The 26,132-nt window shown below is 47.3% G+C and overlaps 1 protein-coding gene across 1 annotated transcript in view; it reads left to right on the top strand.

The window, feature by feature from the left end:
* The window catches only part of RAB4B (RAB4B, member RAS oncogene family), a 612,075-nt gene extending 586,865 nt beyond the window's left edge, over positions 1-25,210 (top strand). Inside the window, exon 8 of the mRNA XM_069644452.1 lies at positions 24,164-25,210. The gene's annotated coding sequence lies outside the window, so the exon portion shown is untranslated. The remainder of the gene's footprint in view (positions 1-24,163) is intronic.
* Positions 25,211-26,132: the final 922 nt, after the last annotated feature.

Below are 26,132 nucleotides of genomic sequence, written 5' to 3'. Positions count from 1 at the left end.
GGCGACGAATTGGGAAACAATGTAAACCAATCAAGCTGTAAATAAGAACTTGACCAAGAAGTACCGCCTTTCCAGCAGTGACCCTGACTACCTGTCGAAACGCCCCACTCCAGAGAGTCTGGTGGTGCAGGCAGCTACTGCAACATCTAAGCAAGCAGCTTTCCCTACGATCCCTTTAGATAGGGACGACAAACGAGTAGATGGATGGGCAGGGAAGGTATTTTCCGCAGGGAGTATGGCACTGTAATCTGCCAACTCCACATTTGCCCTTGCAAAATTTACGTTTACTCTATGGGACTGCAATTCCATGGCAGCAGAGCACATTCCCGAGGGGGGTGAAAGGGACAGGTTCTTTGCCCATAGTTCGAGACTGTAAAGAAGCCATGTGCTAGTCTCTTCACTCAGGTTTGGATTTTGCTGATAGCATCAGCAGAGCCATGGCTACCAGCACTGTTATGCGCAGGTTTGCGTGGTTGTGGAAGTCGGGTTTTGCACCGGATGTGCAATCCAGACTCCTCAACATGCCCTTTGACGGGTCTCACTTTTTTGGCAACACGGCTGATGAGTCTTGAGAAGTTGCAGACCTCGAAGGCAGCAGCCAAATCCTTAGGCCCCTGCTATTAGGCAACCTCAGTCTTTTCAACCTAGTGGACAACTTTGGAGGGGTAGATCTTTTCACTACTACTCCTCAGTTGGAAGGGCGAGAGGAATGGTCAGTCAAAGGGGCCAAAGAAGATTTCCTCGTGGTGGACGAGGAAGGGGTGCAAAGCCAGCTCAAGCAGGGCTTCTTTACCATCTGCCGCTGCATCAGCCACTTCAAAACCCCTCTGAGGTATTCAGTCACACGTCACCAGTTGGGCGTGGGGGGTGCAGATTGTCTCAGCATCTAAAAGAATGGTGAGACATTACTTTGGATGCTTGGGCTTTGGAAAATGTAGCCCACGGTTACTGGCTTCCTTTTATACAGAGACCTTAGAACAATACACTGGGGAACCACTCTTTGAGGAGTCCATATCCGTTCCTTGTGCAGGAGATTTTAATCATGTTGGAGAAGAGCGCTATAGAACCAGTGCCTGTAGCAGAAAGGCACAAGGGTTGGTATTGCCCTTATTTCCTAATACCCAAGAAGCACAGAGGACTGAGACCCATCTTGGACTTGAGATAATTGAACAAGTTCCTCAGGAAGGACAAGTTCAAGATGGTCAAGCTTCCTCAGATCCTTCAGGCCCTCCAGCTCCAGGATTGGTTGGTGTCATTGGACCTTCGGGATGCTTATTTTCTTGTGCCAATCCATCTTAAGCACAGAAAATACTGGAGGTTCGCAGTTGGCGGTTCTCATTATCAATTTCGAGTTCTGCCATTTGGGCTGACCTCCACCCTGAGGGTTTTCACCAAACTGATGGGCGGTCTTGGCAGCGAGTCTCAGGAGAGGGGGATTCACATATACCCCTACCTGGACGATTGACTGATCAGGGCACATTCTTCCGAACAAGTCCTGGATCATCTCAACGTCACCTGCCACTCACTTCACAGACTGGGGTTTTCTTCCTCAATTACAAGAGGTCCCATATGACACATTCTCAGAAACTACAATTCATCAGAGCTGTTCTGGATTCATCTTTGGGAAAGAGCTTGCCACCCTTTTCTGTGTATCGGATCAACAACAGCTGATCTCGCGCTCCGCATCCCTCATCTTTTCCTGCAACTGATTGTTGTGGATGGATGGTAGCCCTGTGGCTACAGCTCCATTATTCATTGGCCCTGCGCTCTCCTCCGTTCCAAGATGTCTGCACCACCTTCCACCAGGCTTGTTGTTCTGCCTGGGCTTGCCCCCTCCCCATTGGCTTTCCTCTGCTATTGGAGCCAGTAGGTGGCACTGGGAGGCGGGAGCCAGCCACTCAGCAAAGGCCCACGGGGGGGCCCTGGGACTACCTCTCTTTTTCTGTGCATCGGATAACAGCTGATCTCGCGCTCCACGCACGCATCCCTCATCTTTTCCTGCAACTGATTCTCATGAATGGAGGGTAAGCCCTGTGGCTACATCTCCATTATTTATTGCCCGCAGCATTACGAAATTCAATATTACTTTAACCATTGAACTTCATACTTTGCATTTCGTCGCGTGATACACGCTGCTGCACCATCATCAAGAAGCACATGTTTTAAAACTATAGTGTGCTTTTATATGGTGCGATTTCATTACAACTGCACTGTGTGTGCTAATGCTGCTTGTTTAGATATGAGACCTTGCTCAGTATTCACTGGCCATGCGCTCGTCTCCATTCCAAGATGACTGCACCACCTTCTACCAGTCTCGTTCTGCCTGGGCTTGCCCCCTCTCCATTGGCTTCCCTCTGGTATTGGAGCCAATAGGTGGCGCCGGGAGGCGACAGCCGGCCATTCAGCAAAGGCCCCTGTCCGCTGCTGGTACGCAGTAAGGTGAGCTCTGCATCCCTCAATGAGCTTTCATGAGACACCTCAATGGGACCTGGACTTCTGTGACTTTTTTTTCCCCACCTCCTTTACAATGGGTTAGCTACACCCTACTGAATCCACTCCTACACCTTTGCCTTCTCCTCCTGCTCACCTTGTCTCCCATGCCTATGGTATGTGTTTGCCCTGTGCGTTCACCCTTTGCTAGCATTTTACCTTTTCTTCTTTGAATCTAGCTGCATTTTTTATTCTAGCTGTTATGAATATAGCTTCATTTTTGATTCAACATTTGTTTTTGAATTCTTTGCTGTGTCCTTTTTGGTTGTATTGCGTGTTTTCACTTAACTCGGTTGGCCCAGTGACTGCATTGTGCTGCTCTGCCCCTGCTTTTCTGATCCTTACCCTCCCCCGCTGCTTCAGCCCCCCCCCCCCTCTCTATCTCTCACATGGCACTCTGTTTCTCCTATCTTCTCTAACTGTTTCTCCATTGACTATCCTTCCCTTCTCACTAAGTCTGGTAGGATGAAGTTCAAAAAGGATATCCTGCTCTCAAACCCTGGTCTCTCTGTCACTGACACCTACACTAGCGCTTCCTCTAAACAAATCCTCACCGACATCCTCTGTCGTTCCCTCACCAGATCTATGGACTCTTCATATGATCACTGTGTTCTCTCCTTTATCCTCCTCTCCCATTAATGGTGGCACCCGCTGGGAAGCCCTGCTGGCCCCCTTTGACTCCTCTAAGGTCATCATTAATGTTTTCCTGAATGGCACGGTCTTGGTCCAAGGCCCTCAGGCCAACCTTCTCCTCTTTGATAGACGCTTCCCATGCCTCATCAATTTCCTTTCAGCTCCTGCTGTCCCCTCCCTCCCCGGATTCCTTGCCTCTCCACCCTGTCCCCTCTTTGGCAACCTTTCCCTCTCCTGCCCCCCCTTGGGCTTCTTCTACACCCCTTAGGGCATACCTCTGATCTGTTCCCCTCCCCGAAAGTCCTTCACAGGTGGCAACCTCCTCCATATTGCCACTCTCAACTCTCGCTCAGCCGTCAAACACTACTCTGACATCTGCCGCCTCCTGGAAGAACCTGACCTCAGTGTCCTCAGTCTCACTGAGACATTGTTCATGGCCTGTTCTGTCACAAGCTTTGACACTTTCCTCCCTGATGATTACAAGATCCTCTCTGCACCCAGATCCACCCGGTCTCAAGTGGGTGTAGCCCTTATCTTCCCGGAGTGGATTCCTGCCTCTGTCATCCGTTCGCAGACCTACTCCTCTTTTGAATGCCTTGTCTGCAGCCTCTCTCTCTCTCTCCTGGCCACCCCTTAACGTGGCTACTATCTATCGGACTCCTGGTCAGATCATCTCCTACATCTGAGTGGGCGGACCTCTCCTCTTGCCTCCTGTCCTCCTAACTCCTCCTGCTTGGTGATATCAATATCCATCTGGATGTTCCGTGTCCCTCCTATGGACTCTTTCGTGACCTCTGCGATTCTCTTTTGTGACCTTTGTTATTCTCTTTCCCTGTTTATTCTCCCCTCTGGCCTGACTCACTCTGCAGGGTACACCCTTGATGTTTTGATCTCCTCTGACCTCCCCCTCTCCACCCCTCTGACCACTCCTCTCTTCTGGAATGATCATTCTCTTCTTTCCTCCCACCTCTCCCTCTCTACCCCACAGACCAAGCTAACTCCAACACTGCCACCTACCTTCTTGGTCATCCAACCAATGAAATGTGTGTCAGTTGAGGCCTTTGCCACCACTTTATCGCCCCCATCTCCTCCTCCTGGCTGACTCATCCTGACACAGCTTTTTCCATGCTCTACTCTATCTCCGACACTGTGGATGTTCTTGCCCCTGTCACGAGGATCCACTTGAAGCCCAAGTCCAAGTGCAATTTCTGGTATGATTCTGACTTGGCTACCCTTAAACGTAAGTGTATGGGGGCTGAGTGGAAATGGGCTTCTTGTACATCCTCTCACGAACTGGCCTGCTGCCTGCTCCAAAGGCAATACAAGCTCCTTGTCCGAACTGAGAGCCCACATCCAATCCTGTGTCTCTACGCCATCTAACAACTTGGCCGAACTCTTTACAATCTGCAAAGAGCTGGCCAATCCCTCTTCAGTCTCTACATCTCCTGTTGCCTCTCAGGCCCTCTGCATGGTCTACCCACATTTCATTTAATCCCAGCACAGTCTGTCCACTCGCTCTTCCTCTCCTCCTCCCCCTTCTCTATCTGCTAACTCTGATCATCCTGCAGTCACATACCCCCCCACTTTTTCTCTTCTTTTCCTCTGTTCTCCCCAGACGAGGTTTCTAGACAAGTCCGATCTATGAAATTCTTGTTAAAACAGGTTCTTCCCTGTTCATCCAAAACAATCAAGGACCATATCGACACCCTTGCTGACTTCTGCAACCTTTTCTTTGCTTCTGGGGCTTTCCCCTCCCCCTGAACCACTCTCTTGTGCACCCTCTTCTCAAGAAACCCACAGCCAACCTTTCTTGCCCGGCTAACTTTCACCCGATCTCCAGCACTCCTTTCCTGGGCAAAACTCCTGGAAAAGCTGGCCATCTCTCAGCTCAGTCTGCTCACTGATTCTGCTTTCTGCCTCCACAACCATCAGTCTGGCTTTAGAGCTGCCAGAAGCACGGAACATGAAGACCTGCTCTCCAACCTTGATTCCAGCATCCCTTCTGTCCTCATCCTACTCTAACTCTCTTCTGCTGGGGGGCGTGGCCAGCAGCAGAGCAATGCAGACGTGAGTCCCCGAAGCTCCTGTGGCCGCCACATATATCCTGAAAATCAGCCTGCTATACGCATGAATTGAGAAGAAAAGCATTCCTATCGAAAGATAAAGGCTTCGAGAACATACAGAAGCAACGTGGACGCTGAAGGTGGTTACTGGACCAAGTTCGGAACCGCCCAACATAGCACGCTTGAATGCCAAGCTGAACGCTCAAAATGGGCGCGTACTACGTACTGACCGGGGAGGACCAAGAACAGAGCTGAAATATGAGACGTTGCGAGAAGACCAGAGGAAAATGGCAGAATACTGTAGCCGAGCAAATAAGGACAGCCCACCAGCTGCTCCGGTGCCCTGTGACACTGCGCTGCCTGCACAGACCACGTACATGGCAGCAGGCAATCGAGATACCTGAGGCGGCCCTGCGACGCACCACTGGGACTGGAGCGCGGCCACTGGAGGCTGGGAACAGGAGAACTGAGGTAATTGTCCCGCCGCAATGTTGCCTGAGGAAGAGAATTCCTGATATCGTGCCGCCCCCCATGTCGAACCCCCACCGGTGCAAATGGGGTGTGCGGAACTCCTGGCGGGGGTGGACAGAGGGGCCACGTTCATTTCAGCCCCAACCCAACGAGCGGACAGGAGAGCACATGAAAAGGTTCCCCCTCTGGTAATCTGCCACCCGACACCATCTGCCTACACTGAAAGGAGGCGGGACACAGAACCACGATCACTCTGCAACTGGAAAATGAGGAGCATTGATCTACCTTGCCCAGGATCCGCTTGATCCTCCCGCACATCGAAGCAGAGCAGAGATGTGCTGGGGATGGTACTTAAAGAAGATATACACTGGTAAGTGGCCCGCACGTGTGCCCGACGTCCCTGCAGCAGGCCGCCATATTACTGGTGAGACAATAACCCCATGCAGCTAATAGTGATTGAGTGGAGAGGTGTCTGAAGTCCCCTTTCCCCCACTTGCCCCTGCGCAAAGATTGTGGCCTGCGTGGGCGAGCCACAGGCACCCAGATTCCCGGACAGTGTGTGCTGCCACCGTCTGAGCCCACTATGGGAAAAGACAAATCAAAAAAACTAACCACTCACATCCACAACAAATAAGCAAGTCGAACAAGAACAACCGGACAACATGGCAGAAATCTCAATATCCTTGAAAAATGTCATGGCTGCAATTGCAGATTCACGCGCCTCCATGGAACAAAAGATGGACGATATCAGCATGCATTTTTCACTCTCCCACGGCGACCTACAGAAATTGACGTCCTGTACTGGGGAGGCAGAACAGCGAATATCTGGGACGGAAGACAGACTGCGAAACTTAGATCAACAACTGGCTGGAGTCAAAGCACGCCTGAAAACCATGGAGGAAAGGGTGGACGACAGTGAAGTAAGATCAAGACGTAACAATATTCGGATCCTAGGCCTACCTGAAAAAACAGAAAAGCCGAGCATGGAACTATTCCTAGAACTATGGCTCACAGATATGTTTGAACCAAAATCTTTCTCCACGTTTTTTTCGATCGAACGCGCCCACCGAATGCCAACTGAAAGACCAGTGCCAGGTGCACCATCACGCACCGTGATAGCAAAATTATTGAACTATAGGGACCGCGATGCGCTACTCCAAATGGCATGAGCCAAAGGCACGCTAACTTGCAACGGATCCAGAATTACGTTCTTCCCGGACTATACGAGGGAAGTACAGAAAGCCAGGCAATTGTTAGACCAGCTTAAAAGACAGCTACAGTCCCTAAATGCGAAGTATGGGCTAATGTTTCCGTCCCAACTTAAAATACACCACAAAGGCAGTTCACTTCACGGACCGAAAAGAAGCATGGAAATGGGTGGAGCAACACATAGGAGATTGGAGATCAGTGCGGAATAACAGAAACCCATGACCTTTGCCGGAGCGGGAAGCACCGGACCAGTGATCACCAGAGCAAGAACTACCGCTGCATGAGAGGGAAGACTGATGCCTAAAGACATCCGGAAACCACCACCTCCTGCCGCACCTCAAGTGAGGGGCAAAGTAAACAATTTGTGAAATGAAACGTAATGAACCTCTGTGCTGAACATAGATAGACACAGAATTGGCAGACAGCAGGGACAAATGCTCCCCCCCCCTCCCCCTACTACCCCACTGAGAGGTCACTCAAGTGCTGCTTAGCCAGAGGAGACTCGGGACTGACTAGAATTAGCGAGTCTAAGTTTGCTTATAAAACAGTTGACTATTTCACTTTGTTGGGTGGCAGCGCACCTTGTTTGAGAGGTTGGGTGCCACTAAGGCAACTCTGATGATATAACAAGTCCAACTAAGAGGGGTTTGTTTGTTTGATAGCTGATTGTTTTCTTCAGCTGTCATTTGTTGTTCGGGCGACAGATGCTTCAGGTTGGGTGGAGTATGGGGATGGGGATGGGGAGGGGAATTTATTTTTTGTTTGTTCTGGTTATTCACGGTTCCAAGGAGTATACCCAAGGCATCTTTACAATCACGCAACACACCATCAACCATCATACTGTCATGCTGGTTACCCTATTTCGTTATATACGGATCCAAAGGCCATATCGCATGTACCCCGTCGAGATCATAGCGCAACATGGAACTGATGCGTCATTCTACACAGAAATCACAGTATAGTGCTTACCAACATCCACCCCACTTACAATGACCTTACCTAGTAGTGATGTCAGAACCCTACGAATTCTGACATGGAATGTCAATGGGCTGGGCAGTGGAGTCAAAAGACGACTAGTCATGCAGTTCCCAAATAGACACTCTCCAGACATAGTACTCCTCAATGAAACCCACCTGGCAGGCACAACATGTAACTTATTTAAGTGAACTAACTATCACACAGCGATACATGCCGGGTTCTCCATGGTCTCAAGAGGGGTGCTCATACTGCTGCACAAAAAACTTTCTTTTACCCTCTCCAATGTGATACAGGACACAGGGGGGTAGATTTACACACATCACAGGTACATTATGGAACCAAACCATTGCTGTAACAGCGATCTATTTGCCTCCCTCACTGATATTGGCGTTAATAAATGACATCCCACCTATAATCACCAAAGACACATTGGACACTCTGATCCTGGGGGGAGATTTCAATTAGGTTATGGACATGGAGATGGATCGCACACATTTACGGGCAAGGAACCCCAGAATTCATACCAAACTTGCCACCTTTACTGCTGCACTAGGACTGAAAGATGTGTGGCGTGATTTACATCCCAACACTCGAGAATACTCATACCACTCTGGAGTCCATGCCTCACTCTCGAGGCTGGACTACTTCTTCCTCCCAGCAACAGATATACACAGAGCAACCATAGCGACTCTGCTCCTGCAAGGTATCTCAGACCACTCCCCCTTACTAATGGAATTAACAATGACAAGACCGCTTCCACCCCCTTCGTGGTGCGTCTGATGCGTTTCTTATACCTACCCAAAAGGAACACCGCGTGACTCACAACAAACATTTGTGGAGCGAGAAAAAAACAAGAATAAAGAAAAAAATTACTCATTTCATTGAATATGGCAATCGCTGGATGTTGTTGGATCGTTGATTATTATTAAATAAAGGTACTTTAGAAATTGTACTGTTTTGCGATTTCATTTTGAAGAATAGTTTTGTATTCCGAATTGTGACGCGCTGTGTTGTGGGTTGATGTGTGTTGATTTCCGGGTTCTGCATCATGGCCCATAGGTGATGACCTGGTGCGTTTGGCTACGCTGCCCAGTAAGGTCATGGAGATAGGCGGAGAATATCACTAGGTTTGGTGATGTCAGCCTCAGGGCGGGGGATATGATTTAGTGCCGGCATGGCAGTCCACCTTGGGCGATGCAGCAACTGATCAAATTATCACAAGATGGCCGCGCCCTGCTGCCTGATTTTGCATGTGTACAAAAGAGGAAAACTACGGTAAGGTGCATTGGAAATGTTTGTGCGATCGATCAACGTATACTTAAAAACACATGCCCGAACCCTCGGGATAATATTTTTGAGCGCACTATTCCTATTCCTTTAACAATTACTATTTAAGCTTTCCAAACTTTATAGAACATGTTCAAACAGCTACAAACAGCTTCGAACTGAACGCTAGGTCAGTAGATAACCCTGGGGTGTTATGGGCGGCATACAAGATGGTGCTGCGAGGAGAAATTCTCTCATGGACCACAGCGCACAAAAAGCCACATCAGAAAACGCTGAAAGCGGCAGACATGAGACAGGCGGAGGAGGACCATCTTGCGCTAGATCTACCTGATGCAAGTAGATCACTAATACTGGTCCAAAAACGCCTACAGAACATAGCTTTAGACTGTGCCAAACAGGCACACAGAGCGATGAGTGGCAGAGTATACGAAACAGGTGACAAAGCGGGCGAAATGCTGCCGTGGCTTAAACGCAGAGATGAAGGGCACTGCCAGGTCAGGGTGATCAAACCGGACGACACAGATCCACTGCTCACTGATCGGGACATAACTGAGGGATTTGCAACTTTTGTACGCAGAGCTGTATAAAACCCCTAACACTCCCACACTGCAGTGTTAAATGAGATCAACCTCCCTTCACTTAGTCCCAACCAAACAACCCTTCTGGAAAAAGACCTCATGGAAGAACTGAGACTCGCCATATCGCAACTCCAATCGGGGCAAACCCCGGGACCGAATGGCTTCCCAATTGAGATATGGAAGAGGATAGGAGTGAGTGAGGTGGCTCCACACCTGCTACGCTGGTATGTACACACTAAGGAACAGAGCCACCTACCTGCAGACTTAACGAAAGCCACCATAATAGTATTACCCAAAGCATATAAACCCCCAGATCGATGCAGTTCATACAGACCAATCTCCCTCATACACAAAAGCAAAAACCTAGCTACTGGCGAAAATACTGGCCATTCGACTACAGGGAGTCATAACGACATTGATACACCCGGATCAATGTGGTTTCATGCCACAAAGGTCCACGCGCATGAACATACACAGATTGCATTCAGAACTTGAAAGAGCACCCACTCTCCAAGTCCAACTAGCATTACTCGCCATAGACTTCAAAAAAGCTTTCGATTCAGTGTACTGGGAAGCTTTATGGGAAATAATGCACCGAATGGGCTTTAGTGAAAATATATGGGCTGGGTACAACTCCTTTACAACTCCCCTGAGGCAGAGACTAGGGTGAATGGATGGCCATCAATACCCTTCACACCAGGGAAGGGAAAAAGACAGGGTTGTCCCCTATCTGCAATGTGCTTTGCGCTAGCGATAGAACCCCTAGCCGGACTACTGAGAGATGCATAGACATGGTGTGGCTTCCGATGAACAGAGGATTAGGAAGATAAGATCACCCTATACGCAGATGACCTGAAGATCCAGCCAACTCCTGTCCCATAGTAACGCGCCTTTTAGAAAGATATGGATCTTTCAGTGGACTGAGGGTAAACTGGTCCAAGTCCATATTATTCCCGATTAAAGGCGCAGGAGACGTTGTCCCGAATAATTGCCCTTACCGCGTAGAAATGAACCACTTTCGATATCTAGGAGTACAGATCACTACAAACCTGAATTAATATGTGGCTAGAAACCTTTATCCTATTGTGGAACGATTTACGCAGGGTGCACGACACTGGGTCTCTCTGCCACTAACTTTGCTAGGAAGAGCAGCGCTGTTCAAAATGATGGCACTGTCTCACTTTTTATACATCCTACAGAACGCCCCAGTTCACATTCCAATGTGTGAGTTCCCCAAAATTGACATCTTACTCAGAAAGCTCCTATGGGTAGGGGGGCATCCACGGATAGCGCTCCATACATTTCAACGGTCCATGGGTTTGGGGCTGCCCCGACTGCAGACTTATTACTGGCCGAGCTAGATGGCAGTAGTGAATGATATGCTACACGGCGATACAACACTACCACACATTAGGGCGGAAACCACTGCAAGACCAAAACTAAGTAGACAGAAGGTCTCTACGAGGCAGTAAGCATTGCATCCCCTCCGGACGATGCAGACTCATATGATGGTTATATGGGCAGAAACCCACAAATTTATTGGATGGGACAAGAAAATCACCCCCGTACAACCCTTATGGGAAAATGGGAATCTCCCTGAGGTAGGCAGACTTCTGAGGTGGCCGAGCTGGGTATCGGTGGGGATAACAAAAGTTGGCGATGTAATCACAGAAGGGAAGCTCATTTCCTTGGAGAATTTAGCGACCCAGTTCAGTCTCCCTGATACTGAAAGATACTACTACACACAACTACAACATGCACTACAGAACCATCTCCCAGCCCTATCCAACATGCTGGATTGCACTCCCATGGAGAGAAACGTTGTCTTGGACCGTATCGACAATAAAATCACCTCTGTAATGTACAGTGCTATAACCTCCTTTGCTACTCCCGAATTAGCAAGCTTGAAATCGAAATGTGAAAGGGATGTGGGTGAAATCCTGCCCGAAGACTGGATCACTAACCTATTGTACCCCTGTGAAACGGCCATATCATCTAGACTCTGGCTTGTACATCTAAAGGGAATACATAGAATATACTACCCAAGAGTAGCACTCTATCGCTGGGGCAGGACCACAAGCCCAAACTGCCTGCGCTGTAAATGTGAGGAAGGCGCATTCTTTCACATACTGTGGGACTGCTCCCTAATTCAACAATATTGGCAGCAGTGCTGTGACACGCTTTCGAAAGCCTTGGGACAAATGGTTCTTGGGGACCCTAAACTGCTATTACTGGGAGTTGAGGACGAAGGGACTATGACGCGGTATGATAATTGCTTTTCTCAACTACTACTGCATGAATTCAAAGGAAAATAGCTAAACTGTGGGGCTCCGAAATAACCCTGCAACACGCACAATGGGTCACCGACGTAGACATATGCATAGCATTGGAACAGAGGGTATACACAGCCATAGGATGCCTGAGGAAAGTCCGGAAAATATGGCAGAAATGGGAAGATGCTCAATAATCTGTTACATACTAACTGTTGTGAAACCTGTATATATGATGTGCTAATGATGTTAAGAAAACAGTGTTCGTGGTAAATGTCTCTTTGGATCCAAAGTTCAGATGAAAGTTGATGTTGGCTGACTCCCTAAGAGTCTAATGTTATATGTTGTAACGTGAAAAATGCAAATCAATAAAATGTTATAAAAGAAAATATTTAAAATAAACAAAAACAACATACCATCCTGCTCAACGGTCTCCTTGATAACCTGGGTATCACTGGTCAGGCTCTGGCCTGGCTGACTTCTTTCCTCTCCGACCGACCTTCTCAGGTTCAACTTGGGTCCTTCCTCTCTTCCATCTCACTTTCTACCTGTAGTGTTCCCCAGGGCTCTAACCTCTCTCCATGGCTGTTCAACCAATACCTGGCACCCCTTGCCCGCCTCATTGCTGCATTCTTCTCCAACTATAAGTGCTATGCGGATGACACTCAGCTCGTTCTTAGGCTTCCCTCTGCCACCTCCTCTCATCTCCGACTGTCTGCTATCCAGGAGTGGTGTACCGCCAATGAGATCCCTGCCTTAATGCCTGTAAAACAGAGATTCTCCTCTCTGGCACACCTGCACCCTCCTTTCCTGTCACTCTCTGGCCTGCCTCCCTTGGCCCTCTTTCTGCTCACACCTGTGAGGCAAAGAACCCCTGGGTCCTCTTCGACTCCACACTCTCCTTTGCTCCTCACATCTGTCGTCTCTAAGGTCAAACTACCAACTGCACCTCCTCAGAGGTATTCTTCCTTTCCTCTCCTTCCCCCCAGAAGCTTACGATCTCTAGAGCTCTGGTCCTCTCTAGGCTGGACTACTGTAACAGCCTCTTTCTAAATCTGTCTGCTTCAACTCTCCGCCCTCTGCAACTCATCCAGAACAGGACTGCAAGTCTTGTCAGTTGCCTCATGCCCTCGGATGGTTTCTCTCCAGCCCTGAAATCTCTTCACTGGCTCCCAGTGGCTGCAAGGATTAAATTCAAGACCCTCTGCATTGTCCACAAGGCTTTCTGGGGCCTGGGTCCTAAATACCTTTAACTCTCCCACCGTAAATAACTTCCCTCCCGAGCTCTTCGCTCGTCCACCTTCAACTCCGTCAGGGTCAGTCGCTTCTCCAAGCAACGAGTTGGGGGTAGATCTCTTTGCTAGGCTGGAGCCTCCCTCTGGAACAGCCTCCCTGCCACTCTGAAACTTGAGAACCGTCTTCGGTTCCGGAAGCACCGCAAGACCTTCCTCTTTGCTTCGGCCTCCACTCTTCCTCTCCCTTGCTGATCTGCTCTGCTTTGGCACTGTGCACCTGGGTTACCCTCTGATTTCAGGTCCAGGTCCCTGCACACCCAGCCACACACCCACACTGCCTCCTGCCAACCCCTTGCACTTGCGTCTGTATCTGTAGCCCTACAATACCCCTACCGAAACTTATCAGACACCCCCTGTCTGCGCCCGAAACCTGCACTTGCCACCTTGCTGGCTGCACTACCATTTGTTTATTTTGTTATCGATTGCTCAGCACTTTCCATTTCCCCTCTCTCTTGCACTCTCCCCCTTCCCTTTCCCTTGCACTTGCACGTTCTCAATGTCACTGGACCTAGTAAGATCGTTGTTTTGTCCTCCCTTGCCTCGTTATGCTCTGAAACACTTGTGTATGAGCATGATACAAATAAAATATCATATCACCCGAGGTTGGGGCTTAAGACATTCTTCAGATGATCACCAAAATTCAGAGTGGCCAGTGTCTCTTCTGGCCTTCGATTTTTTTTTTTTTGAGGTTGCTCGGCCTCATGGCGTCCTGCATTTTTCTAGTGCCAGAGGTCCACCTGAGAATGCGATCCCTTCAATGGGCTCTAAAACCTCAATGGTCCCAGTTGTGAGGAAAGATGCAGGACTTACTTCAGGTTCCAAGCAGGGTCGCACAGGATCTTCTGTGGTGGGCCTGTGAGGACAATATTCTGAAGGGAGAACAATTTTGGCGACCATGGCCGGAGATGGCAGTAGTAACGGACGCCTCACTCACAGGGTGCGAGGGCCACACCAACGATCTGACAGTTGGCTGTCGTTGGTCTCCATTGGAATCCAAACTATACATCAATCTTTTGGAGCTGAGGGCAATCAGACTAGCTGTGAAGGCCTTCCTACCCTCTATACGGGGAACATTTTTCCTGATAATGACAGACAACACAGTAGCCATGTACTGCTTCAACAAGAGAAGAGGTGTAGGGTCACTGCCATTGTGCAGAGAGGCAATGCAACTCTGCTACTGGGCAATACAAAAAGGAATCTCCCTATCAGCAGTTCACCTAGCCGGAGAGGAGAACACAGTGGTGGACCCTCTGAGCAGGCAGAGCATAGTCTCCCGTGAGTGGGAGCTAGCTCAGGAAGTCCTTCAAGAGATGTTCACTCTTTTGGGGAACCTCTCAAGTGGATCTGTTCGCGACCCGTTTCAACCAGAAGTGTGAATTGTACTGCTCCAGGGAATTTCCTCCTCAAGAGTATCTCTAGGAGACACGTTAGTGGTTGATTGGGAATTTTCACTACTGTACGCCTTTCCTCCAGTCCCAATCATTCCTCAAGTGATCAGGAGGTTGAGAAAGTTCGGGAAACACATGATCCTAATTGCCCCGGATTGGGCCAAGAGGACGTGGTACCTGAACCTTCTGGACATGTCCCTCTGTCCTCCAAAATGTCTTCCACAAAGAGAGTAACTTCTCTCGCGAGACGAGGGTCGTGTTCTCCATCCAGAGGTCTAGACACTCAACCTTCACACTTGGTTTCTGAAAGGTTGAGATACAAGGATTGGGACCTCCCGGAAGACGTAATGGAGATTTTGCTTTTGGCCAGAAGGCCAGCAACAAAGTTTTTGTAACGTTGCCGTTGCAATAAAATCTGCAACTGGTGCAGAGAAAAGAATGTAGATCTAATTCTATGTAAAACACTGGATGTTTTATCTTTTCTGCTATCTTTAGCCGATCTGGGGCTCCAGGTTGGTACTATTAAAGGCCATTTGGCAGCACTGTCCATATTTAAGCCCTCATCAGAGGAATGTTCATACTTTAAGCTTCCACTGGTGACACAATTTCTAAAGGGGCTCACCAATGTGTTCGCCCCTATCTCTGTTCCAGGTAACATTTCTAATGTGTGCACTTTTTGAACCTTTACTTTCATGTCCCTTAAGGTTTTAACCTTTAAGTCCATTCTATTGGTAGCTCTAACATCAGCCCGTAGAGTGAGCGAGTTACAGGCACGTTCGTACAAGCCACCCTTTACTATCTTCCACAAGGATAGGGTTGTTTTAAGGGTTAAACCTTCATTTTTACCCACAATCATTTCTGATTTCCTCATGGGACAAAAAGATGGTTTTGCCTTATTTCTATCCTATCACCCTATCCCCCGCATCCTAGCAAGGAGGAGAGATTACATAGGTTGGACCCTCGTAGAGCTTTAAGGTTTTAGATCTAGAATGTCAAATCTCTGTATTGATGATCAGCTGGTCATTGGGTCAGGCTGTCTCTAAGTAGACCTTATCCCGATGGATCCTTCTGGCCACTTCAGAATGTTACGTTTTGGCAGGGAAGGAACCTCTGCAAGTATTAAGGGCCTATTCCACCAAAGGCATGGCTACCTATGCATCCCTGCAAAGGAGTGTCCCTATAAGAAATATTTGTGGAGCAGCAACGTGGTCTACTATCCACACGTTCACAAAGCATTACTGCCTGGAATCTTCCCTCGGTCAGGATGGTAGCTTTGGTAAAGCAGTCCTGTACTCGGTTCATGCAAATAATTAAAATACAAATTCTACTCCCTCCACCAAATCAAATACTGCTTTCAGAATCTTATCAAATATGAGAGGAATATGTGGGAGGACACAATCCATTCAAAGAACAAGTTACTTACCCCTGGTAACGTTCTTTTGACTGGATGTTCCTCCTGCGTATTCCTCATCGCCCTCCCAGCCTGCCCCCACAGTAGAATTTCCCATGCTATTAAAACTTTTGTTCCTTCAAGGCGGAGTACCGTCATTCCCGTAGTTATGCAGGTATTTCTGCTGTAAGGGAAAAAACAGAACTGAAGAAAACGGGCGCTGCACGTGCTATATATGCCTTCGATGACCTCATCATCGAGACGGAGGCCTTCGAGGGACATTGAGTTGACGCCATTAACGTGCAGCGCCCTCTGCCCAAAAAAAAATCTGAAGCTGGATATCGTATATCAAAGATGAGGAATACGTGGGAGGAACATCCAGTCGAAAGAACGTTACCAGGGATAAGTAACTTGTTGTTCGAATGGATTGTGTCCTCCCACGTATTCATCTTGTGGTAAATCGTTATCTCCAGCTTCGCTGCTTCGGGAAAATAAATTCTCGGCAGAGGGCGCTGTGCTCGAGGTCGTGGCGTCGATTGTCCCTCGGCGTACTCCGTCGACGTCACCGATGGTATAAGTAGCTCGAGCCGCGCCCGTTGCTTCAGTTCCGTTTTTCCGATCGCTTCGCTATCGATAACGGCGCACTTCTAATTTCTGTGAAGAAAATGTCATCATCTTCGACACCTTCGACGCCCAGAACTGGGTTTAAAAAGTGTGCAGATTATGGATCTAAGATGTCGATCACCGATCCCCACCGGATTTGTCTCTGGTGTCTCGGTTCCAGTCACCGAACAGACGACTGCGGGTCCTGCCAATCGATGACCGAAAAAGCTCTTCGTGAGAGGAGAGGTAAACTGTCGGTGGGGAGGGAGGCCTCAAAAAAGGTTTTGTCAAAAAGACATAAGAAAGCGACTGATTCTAAGGAATCGGCTCACCATAGGCACTCGAAGAGATCTCGATCTAGGAGTAGATCGAGACACTCTTTGTCGTCATCGAAAAAAATTAAGAGGAGACATAGATCTCCCTCATTATCTTCCTCTTCAGAGTCGACCGAAGAAATTTGTTTTCCGACTAAATCGGACTCTCCCAGTAAGTGGGAAGAATTCCGCAAAAAGATGATGGAGGTTTTCGAGAATGCGGCCTCAACCCCCTCGAAAGAACCTCGAAAAAACCTAACCCCTAAAGTCGCTCCATTGGACGACAAAGGGAAGTCCAAGGCTACAATGGCCAAGACCAGTAGCGACGAGGAATACAAAAAACCTCGAGTCGACGTAAAACCGTCGAAGAATCTTCGAGAGTCGAGCACCTCTCCAGTGCCGGCCAAGAAACACAAGTCGTCGAAGACTTCGACAACTTCGTCGACGTCGATAATTTCGACGCCAAAGCCAAATGCGTCATCGACGCCATTATCTAAGTCATCTTCGAAAACTTCGAAGACTTCGAAGACACCCTCGAAAACTTCGAGGGATTTGCCATTTCCTTCTAAGCAGATGGAAGAGGAAGAAAGGAGATTCACTCCTTTGCCCAGATCAGACTTTTTCAAATGTATGTCAGCAATCTATGAAGAGTCTGCTTCAGAAGAAGACGAGATTACTCCTTTGGGAGCTACTTATGGTACAAGACAAGTTCTTGAAGATCTTATTGACCAAGAATCTAGAATGAGAGACCTGAGTGGTACTCTACATTCTGCCAGTGGAGTTGACCCATCCCCAGAATTAGAGTTCGCCAAACCTGATGCTGCAGAGCATGCAGATGCTGGGTACAGGGGTCTTATGACCAGGGTAATTGAATACATGGGTTTGGGTAATACTTAACCCATTTTTGAACAAGATGACATGATGGATATTATCGTCAAGGGACCTCAGAAAGATCCTGTTCTCCCTTTTCACAGGGCCCTTGAAAAACTGGGAGAAACCAGAAACTATTGCTGCTGCAGATAGCACTTTTCCAAGAAAATATACAGCTGGAACGGATCCTGAATATTTGAATAAACATCTGACTCCAGAGAGTTTAGTCATTCAAGCAGCATCTACTTCAAAACAAACTGCTTATCCAGCTATCCCTCCAGATAGAGAGGATAGAAAAATTGACGCCTGGGCACGTAAAGTTTTCACGTCCGGCAGTATGGCACTTATGTCGGCAAATGTCACCTGTATTCTAGCCAGGTTTACCCATACCCTGTGGGACTGTATTTCGGCGGCGGCTGATCATATTCCGGAAGGCAAAGAAAGGGAAGGCTTCCTGAATATAGTCAAAGACGGGAAGGAGGCAATGGGGGAATGCCTCCAGTCTGGACTGGATACTGCTGATAGTATCAGCAGATCCATAGCTGCAAGCGTTGTGCTACGCAAATTTGCGTGGTTGAGGAAGTCGGGATTTGCACCGGACGTGCAAGCTAGACTCCTCAACATGCTCTTTGATGGCTCGAGGCTCTTTTTGCAGTAAGGCTGATGAAAGCCTAGAAAAACTTCAGACCTCGAAAGCGGCAGCTAAATCACTTAGCGCCTCTTTGCGCCAGCCTCTAAAACCCTATTCCGGCTCATCTTCCTGGAGGGGTCGTTCTTTTCGATACTACTCCTCTTTTGGTAGAGGAAGAGGACAGGATTCTCAAAGGGGCAAAAGAAACTTCCCTCGTGGAGCACGAGGAAGAGGTGCAAAATCAGTCTCAGGAGTGGCATCTGTAGCCTCAGCCACTCCTGCAGCCGCCTCCAAATCCCTTTGAGACCTTGTTACACAAAACACCAGTGGGAGGCAGGATCTCTCAACATCTGAAGGAATGGCGAGGCATTACCTCAGATGCTTGGGCACTGGAAACAGTAGCCCAAGGTTACTGTCTCCCCTTTCTAAAAAGGCCTCAGAATCATCCACCGGGAGCCAACTCTGCCGAAATTCCGGATCCGCTCCTGTTGCAGGAAATTTTAACCCTGCTAGAGAAAGGTGCCATAGAACTGGTACCTGTAGCGGAGAGGAACAGGGGTTGGTACTCCCCATATTTTCTCATCCCAAAAAAGGACGGAGGACTGAGACCCATCTTGGACTTGAGAAACTTGAACAAGTTCCTCAGGAACGACAAGTTCAAGATGGTGACTCCGTCTCAGATCCTTCAGGCTCTCCAACTCCAAGATTGGTTGGTATCATTGGACCTTCAGGATGCTTACTTTCGTGTGCCAATCCATCCAAAGCACAGAAAGTACCTGAGGTTCGCGATTGGCAATTCTCATGATCAGTTTCGAGTTCTGCCATTCAGGTTGACCTCCTATCAGAGCTGAGGGCAATCAGACTAGCTCTGAAGGCCTTTCTGCCCTCTGTACAGGGAAAGAATGTCCTGATAATGAAGGACAATACAGTGGCCATGTACTATCTCAACAAGAGCGGAGGTGTAGGGTCACTGCCACTGTGCAGAGAGGCAATGCAGCTATGGTTTTGGGCAATACGAGAAGGAATCTCTCTGTCGGCAATTCACCTCCTAGCCGGAGAGAAGAACACGGCGGCAGGCGCTCTGAGCAGGCAGAGCACGGTCTCTCACGAGTGGGAGCTGGCTCAGGAAGTCCTTCTGGAGATCTTCGCCCTTTGGGGAACCCCTCAAGTGGATCTGTTCGCCACCACGATCAACCGGAAGTGCAATGAGTACTGCTCAAGGGAATTTCCTCAAAGAGGAGCTCGGGAGACGCATTCGTAGTGGAGTGGAAGTTTCCACTGCTGTACGTGTTTCCCCCAATCCCCGTGATTCCTCAAGTAATCAGAGGTTGAGAAAGTTCAGGAAAACCATGATCCTAATTGCCCCGGATTGGGCCAGAGAACGTGGTACCCGGACCTTCTAGACATGTCCATCTGCCCTCCAATACGTCTTCCGCAAAGAGAGGATCTTCTCTCGCAAGAGGAAGGTCGGGTTCTCCATCCAGAGGTCAAGACACTCAACCTTCACGCATGGTTTCTGAGAGGTTGAGATACAAGGATTGGGATCTTCCGGATGACGTAATGGAAATCTTGCTTTCAGCCAGAAGCCCAGCAACAAAGTCTTTGTACCGATGTCGCTGGAATAGGTTTAGTAACTGGTGCAAAGACAAGGATGTGGACCCTTTTCAGTGTGGCACCCCAATGGTGCTTTCCTTTCTGCTACATCTAGCTAATCTGGGGCTCCAGATAGGAACAATCAAAGGATACCTTGCTGCGCTGTCCATTTTCAAGCGCTCCTCGGAAGAGGTTTCATATTTCAAAATACTGTTAATAATTCAATTCTTAAAGGGGCTCACTAATGTATACCCTCCAGTACCTTTTCATGTACCAATCTGGGACTTAAATTTAGTATTAAAATACTTGACTAGCATACCTTTTGAGCCTCTGCACTCATGTCCATTGAGGCTTTTGACTCTAAAAACTGTCCTCCTTGTGGCCCTATCATCAGCACGCAGGGTTAGCTAACTTCAGGCTCTCTCATGCAAACCACCATATACTATTTTTTATAAAGATAAGATAGTCCTTAAAGTTAACTTTGTTTTTGCCAAAAGTAGTCTCGGACTTCCATTTTCACAAAAAATAGTACTACCTACTTTTTATCCTCCTCCTCATCTGGGCAAAGAAGAGCAGAGATTACACAGATTAGATCCCAAGAGGGATCTTAGTTTTTACATCTCTAGGATGGCTAAATTGAGACAAGATGACCAACTGTTTGTGGGTTATACTGGTAAAAAATTAGGCTCATCTGTAACAAAACAGACTATTTCCCGCTGGATCATATTAGCCATAGTTGAATGCTACAGATTAGAGGGAAAAGAACCACCAGATGGGCTTCGTGCCCATTCTACAAGGGGAATGGCTACGGCTCTAAAGAGGGGAGTCCCGGCAGCAGACATTTGTGCAGCTGCAACCTGGAAAACAATGCATACTTTTGTTAAACATTATTGTTTGGACACTGCCTCCTCTAATGAGGGTTTATTTGCAAAAGCAGTTCTGCACTCTGTCCACGAAAACTGAAATTAGTACTCCCACCTCCAAAAATTGATACTGCTATGGGAGCCTATCACAAGATGAGGAATACATCGGAGGACACAATCCATTCGAAGAACAAGTTACTTACCAACTGTAACGTTCTTTTGACTGGATGTTCCTCCCACGTATTCCTCATCGACCCTCCCATCCTACCCCACAGTACAGTTTACGTTTTCTTACACTTTCCTCTCACGAAGAATGTATCAGTCATGGGACACGCCTGGGTGTTCCTCCTATATATATTTCATCGAAAAAACAGAACTGAAGCAACGGGCGCGGCTCGAGCTACTTATACCATCGGTGACGTCGACAGAGTACGGAGTACGTCGAGGGACAATCGACGCCACGACCTCGAGCACAGCGCCCTCTGCCGAGAAACATTTTTTCCGAAGCAGCGAAGCTGGAGATAACGATTTATCACAAGATGAGGAATACGTGGGAGGAACATCCAGTCGAAAGAACGTTACAGTTGGTAAGTAAATTGTTCCTCTCCAGCGCTAGTGTTGTTTTTTCACACTTCGTACAGACTAAATTCAATGCATATTTTGTAGTCCTTGCTGTGAGGTCCTGTGAGAGGTACAGTGCACGGATAAGCAAGGCCTCTTCCCGCATTGGGCGCTCTGTAACAGCAGAAGAGTTTGCGCAGCAGGTACTTTTTGCTCTCACTGCATCCATGCAATTGCATCTAAGAGGCGTGCCTTTGAGCGGCACACTGTGTGCTTTCTTCATGACTCTCCCCGGGCTCGTCGGAAACATTCTGTACCCAGATGGGCTTCGTTCCTCCTGTAAACCAGCTGAGCTTTGCAGCCCGTGCCCATAAAAGCAGTTTACGTTGAATAAATTAATATTTTCGGAAGTTTCAAGCTCCCTCAGGTATGTGAGAAGCGCATGCCTGTCCTACCTCAGAGGAACACATTTCGCACTGCAGCTCAATTGTACTTTTATGAAGAGAAGGCTTTTTACAAGCTTAACGTCAGTATTGGAGGAACTTGACCTACTTGTACTGTATCCAGCAAGCTGGGCTTGCTTCCTGCCTTTTCGTACATTACCAGGGGCCTGGGTTGTGTCACGGCTCCCTTGCATTGCAGCAGACAGTTTGTTTTTGTTGGTAATCTAGTACGCTCTTCAATTACATTAAAAAAAGATTAGAAACAAAAACGTCTTCCCGTTTTCATCTGACACACGTGTATTGTGCTTTGTTGGTTCCACCAACGTTCACAGTTGTGAAGCACTCGGTACTTACTTAGTACATATGGAAACTATCCCGTAACCATTTCTGAAGACAAATTCAAAAGAATGATATATCGTACAGATCGCTTGACGCCCGTTATAATTTCCTCAACGCCCCTTTATAGTGTGGGGAAAGGAAGCTATTTTAGCATTAAGATAATATAGCTCAGCAGGTTGCTGTACAATTTGGAGAAATCTATGCAACCTGCTTTTCACAGATTTGAATCCTGTTGGAACCAAGACTTAATTTCAGTTACATACTTTGTCTTTTATGAAGTCACGAAGAAACCAAAACATTCCAACTGCGAAGTCGAAGGACGTCATTTTACATGACTATTAAATTGCATTGTAACGGACGATATCCGTTTGCACTTATGTGCAAAATTTCAATCTTTGCATTTCCAAAACGAAGTGAAAATGCTAAAAGACATGCTAAATTATTTGCTGTTCACATTTCAGTCCATCTTTAAACAAGCATTGACAATGCCAACAGTTTGGGCTTTTGATTAGGCCTGGGAAAGACATTTTCCAGGTACTTCCGCAGTAGATTAACTGCCCATTGATAGTAGCAGATGCAAAATGGTGCAGATACCTGGGCATCTAATAGCAGTGTCTGTCAAATGCCTAATACTTATACAAAAGCCAAAACGTATGCCAGTAACGTGTTTACAGCTCCAATTAAGCCATTAACTCTCAGAAGACGCTTTGAAAAAACACTGGCAGGCACTTCAAGTGCAACTTTTGATGGTTGGGCTTGATTAAAGTGACCTCAGAGTTCCCAAGAGGACGTGTTTTGGGCAGGAAGGGTAGGATCTGGGTGGGAATGGCCAAAGGGATTAGCATGGCCATGTGCAGTCAATGGGTGGGCAAATCACCAAACAAAAACTGCAATCTAATAGTCACATTAAAAAGAAACACAAAGGAACATAACACAGCACTCCCCATAACTTCAGCAAAGCAGTATTGGTCATGGTTTGGGAGAAATCAGTTCACTTATGCAAAGAGTTCAGGACGTGCGCTGTGCCAGATTGAAACTTGTGGTATCTTGTCCCACTTCCCCCCCCCGGACCCCCATTCATGCTACCTGGTATGTCTATGCTGGGAGGGTGTGATGTCATGTGATGTTCAGGTCTCTCATAGAATGCTCTTGACCCAGGGATTCATGGGTATGTGCCACTTAGAGCTAGCTACCTGGGTGCTGGGAGCCGGCATGTCTCCATCTCCCTATGTACTTAATATTTACTTGAGACAATGAACTTAAATAGGGAACTTACATTGAAGACTTACTTGCAGACTCCTACTTGCTTCCTGTCTACTGCATACCACCAAACCATTGAAAAACCAGGCACTGCCTATTGGTATTAACTGGACACTGATAGTAGCAGTTTGCAAAGCCCAAACAGTTGGCTTTACCAATGCTTTTTCTATATGTATCTATTGGGACAGTTGGCAGCCAATCGGATCGTCAGGGACACGGATGGGGAACCATGGTTCTCGTTCGTTCCTCGGCAAACAACCAGCCAACACATTTCCCTATGCCAATTGTGCACTGCAGAAATGGGAAAGGGCAATGTCCCCTTATTTATTTTCCAAGTGGCCGTTTTGGTGTTTTTAATTTGTTTATGGGAAATTGGCCTATCCGTCCCACGGGGGCGGATAAGGCAGCAACCGCTCTGAGCCTTTGCTACCCTATGGTCTACCTTGGGTTTAGGTTGGCAGGTTGTTGCCTACTCTGTCCACCGCTGAACTTCGGTGTAATTGCATAAGAGCAGACCTAGAAAAGATTGCAAATATATAAAATGTTTGAAGGTCTGATTTAACTGTGGAACTTGGTGATAATGAAGTCGACTTTCAATTACTAACTGCTTTTTTTGTCTCCTGTTTTTCTCTAGTGCTGTAACCTGCCCATTGTGGTCCGAGGGTGAAGGAGGATTCCTTATTTCAAGAGCTCTGGTCTTTGCTGCTTTTCCAGTGAATCCTTTGCCCCCTGCATAATTATTCCACTGCCGATGAGCCTGCCAGAGGGCTTCTCTCCCCTGTGTATTCTGGCTGGATACAGTCTGCTGGTGCATACTCCGAGTGTCAGGGGGAGGTGTTCTCCGCACATGTTTTCTGAAACCACTGCTGGCAGATTGTGTTCTTAAGACAGTAAAGGTAGTTGCAAGCCCTTCTTTTGTTTTTAGAAACAGCTGCTGCTTTCATCCACTCCTGCCGTCCCAGACTACTTCTAAAAGGTGCTTGGCTATGTAGGAACCATGTGCCGACGAGGCGATAGGTAACACCACACTTTGATGGGAAACAATATGTGCACTCTAGGGACGAGGAAAGCAAAAACGTATTTGGAGTTGGCACTTTAACTTAAGTTTTTCTCAGGATTTGAGGCAAATTACCTTTGACCACAGGACAGCGTAGTGTTTGCTCGATGGAACTAGCCGCATAACCCTGGATATGCAAGTTGACTCGTGATTCCCTTATTCCGGATACATTTCTGCAATCCCCAGTGCTGTCCCCCTGTACTTTAGTAGTCATGCTTATTTCAGTATTTCTGCTTTTATTTATGTAGTTATATATTTAGTTGTGCAAAAAGGGTTTTCTCCGGTAAACTTTGCTCCTTTTTAACGTCCTTTGAAAACAGATGGATAAGAATATTTGTTTCCACTTGAATCTTGAGTTTTTAGTTCAGATGAGACGTGTCCTCTTTTCAAGTCTAATAACTGGGATTTTAATAATGCTTTTAATAGCAGTTATCGTATTTTCAGACACAAATGCCTACTCCTTTAAGAAAAAGCACATAAGCATGCACAGTCAAGTAAAATGCTACAGACAGAATATTAATGTTGCCTACCTGCCACAGTACCATCTTGCAGCATATGTTCTGCATTTATTTTTTTGGTAGTATTTTTGTGTTTATCCCTGAACCCAATTGTTTTGCATTTCTGCATGTCTCTCTCAAAATGATGCATTTGTAGTGGTAGAGTGAGTTCTGCCCTGATCTATACCTGCTGTTAGTCTTTTTGAAGGTCACTTAGTGTATAGCAATGAGTTTTCTCTAAGACTTTCATGGTGTGTGCCTGAAAAAGTGACTTAAGGTGGTTTTAAATTTAGCTTGAATTTAGTGTTGCGATAGCAAAGCCATGACTAACCGCCCTCTTTTCCTACACTAGCTTTGCCTGGATTTGAACATGCAGCTAATCGTCCCCAGCCCTCAAGGTCAGACCAGAGTGCAACTGGAGCATATCGAGCCTTTTCTTCACCACTCCTTAGTTTTGTTAGGGTCTTCATTTAAACTGGTATTTGAATGGTAAAGAACACACTTTCAACTATGCCCGAGTGCCTGATATTAAAATGAGAATGACAGCAGTTACAATTGACCTATGTTGCATGTAGAATATGTGAAAAGAAGATCTTTATCACATGTATTTCTCGCCTGAGCGAGGCGAGAGCCATGGCACACAAAGGGCTTAATTAGCCGCCGCATTGAAATCATGCAACTGGATGTGATTTCATGCTGCTACTTTGGTGGGGGCGATTTATAAAAGTGCTATGTAATAAACTCGTTCATTGATGTCGTCGTCCCCGCTCCCTCCCCCTTACATCTGGGCAGCATTGGAGAGACTGGTGTTCATGGATACAAAAAACTCAAACTATTTAAATTACATCATTTAAAAATAATGCAGTGGGGTGTGACAAGTCACAGTTATCTTCAAATAATAGCACAAGAAGCCTTTTGTTATTTCCTAGGTTTTTTTTTCTTTTTCAGTGCACTTGAGATCTGGTAGAAAGCACAGAGAAAGACATTGCACAATGCATCCACGGTACCTGAGCTGAGTGACGAGGCAAATACTTCCCATAAACAAATCG

This window comes from Ambystoma mexicanum, chromosome 2p (assembly GCF_040938575.1).
Source record: "Ambystoma mexicanum isolate Mex_15411 chromosome 2p, UKY_AmexF1_1, whole genome shotgun sequence".
Taxonomy (NCBI): Eukaryota; Metazoa; Chordata; class Amphibia; order Caudata; family Ambystomatidae; genus Ambystoma; species Ambystoma mexicanum.
The sequence above is the reverse complement of the archived record's forward strand: the minus strand, read 5'-3'. Positions and strand labels throughout refer to the sequence as shown.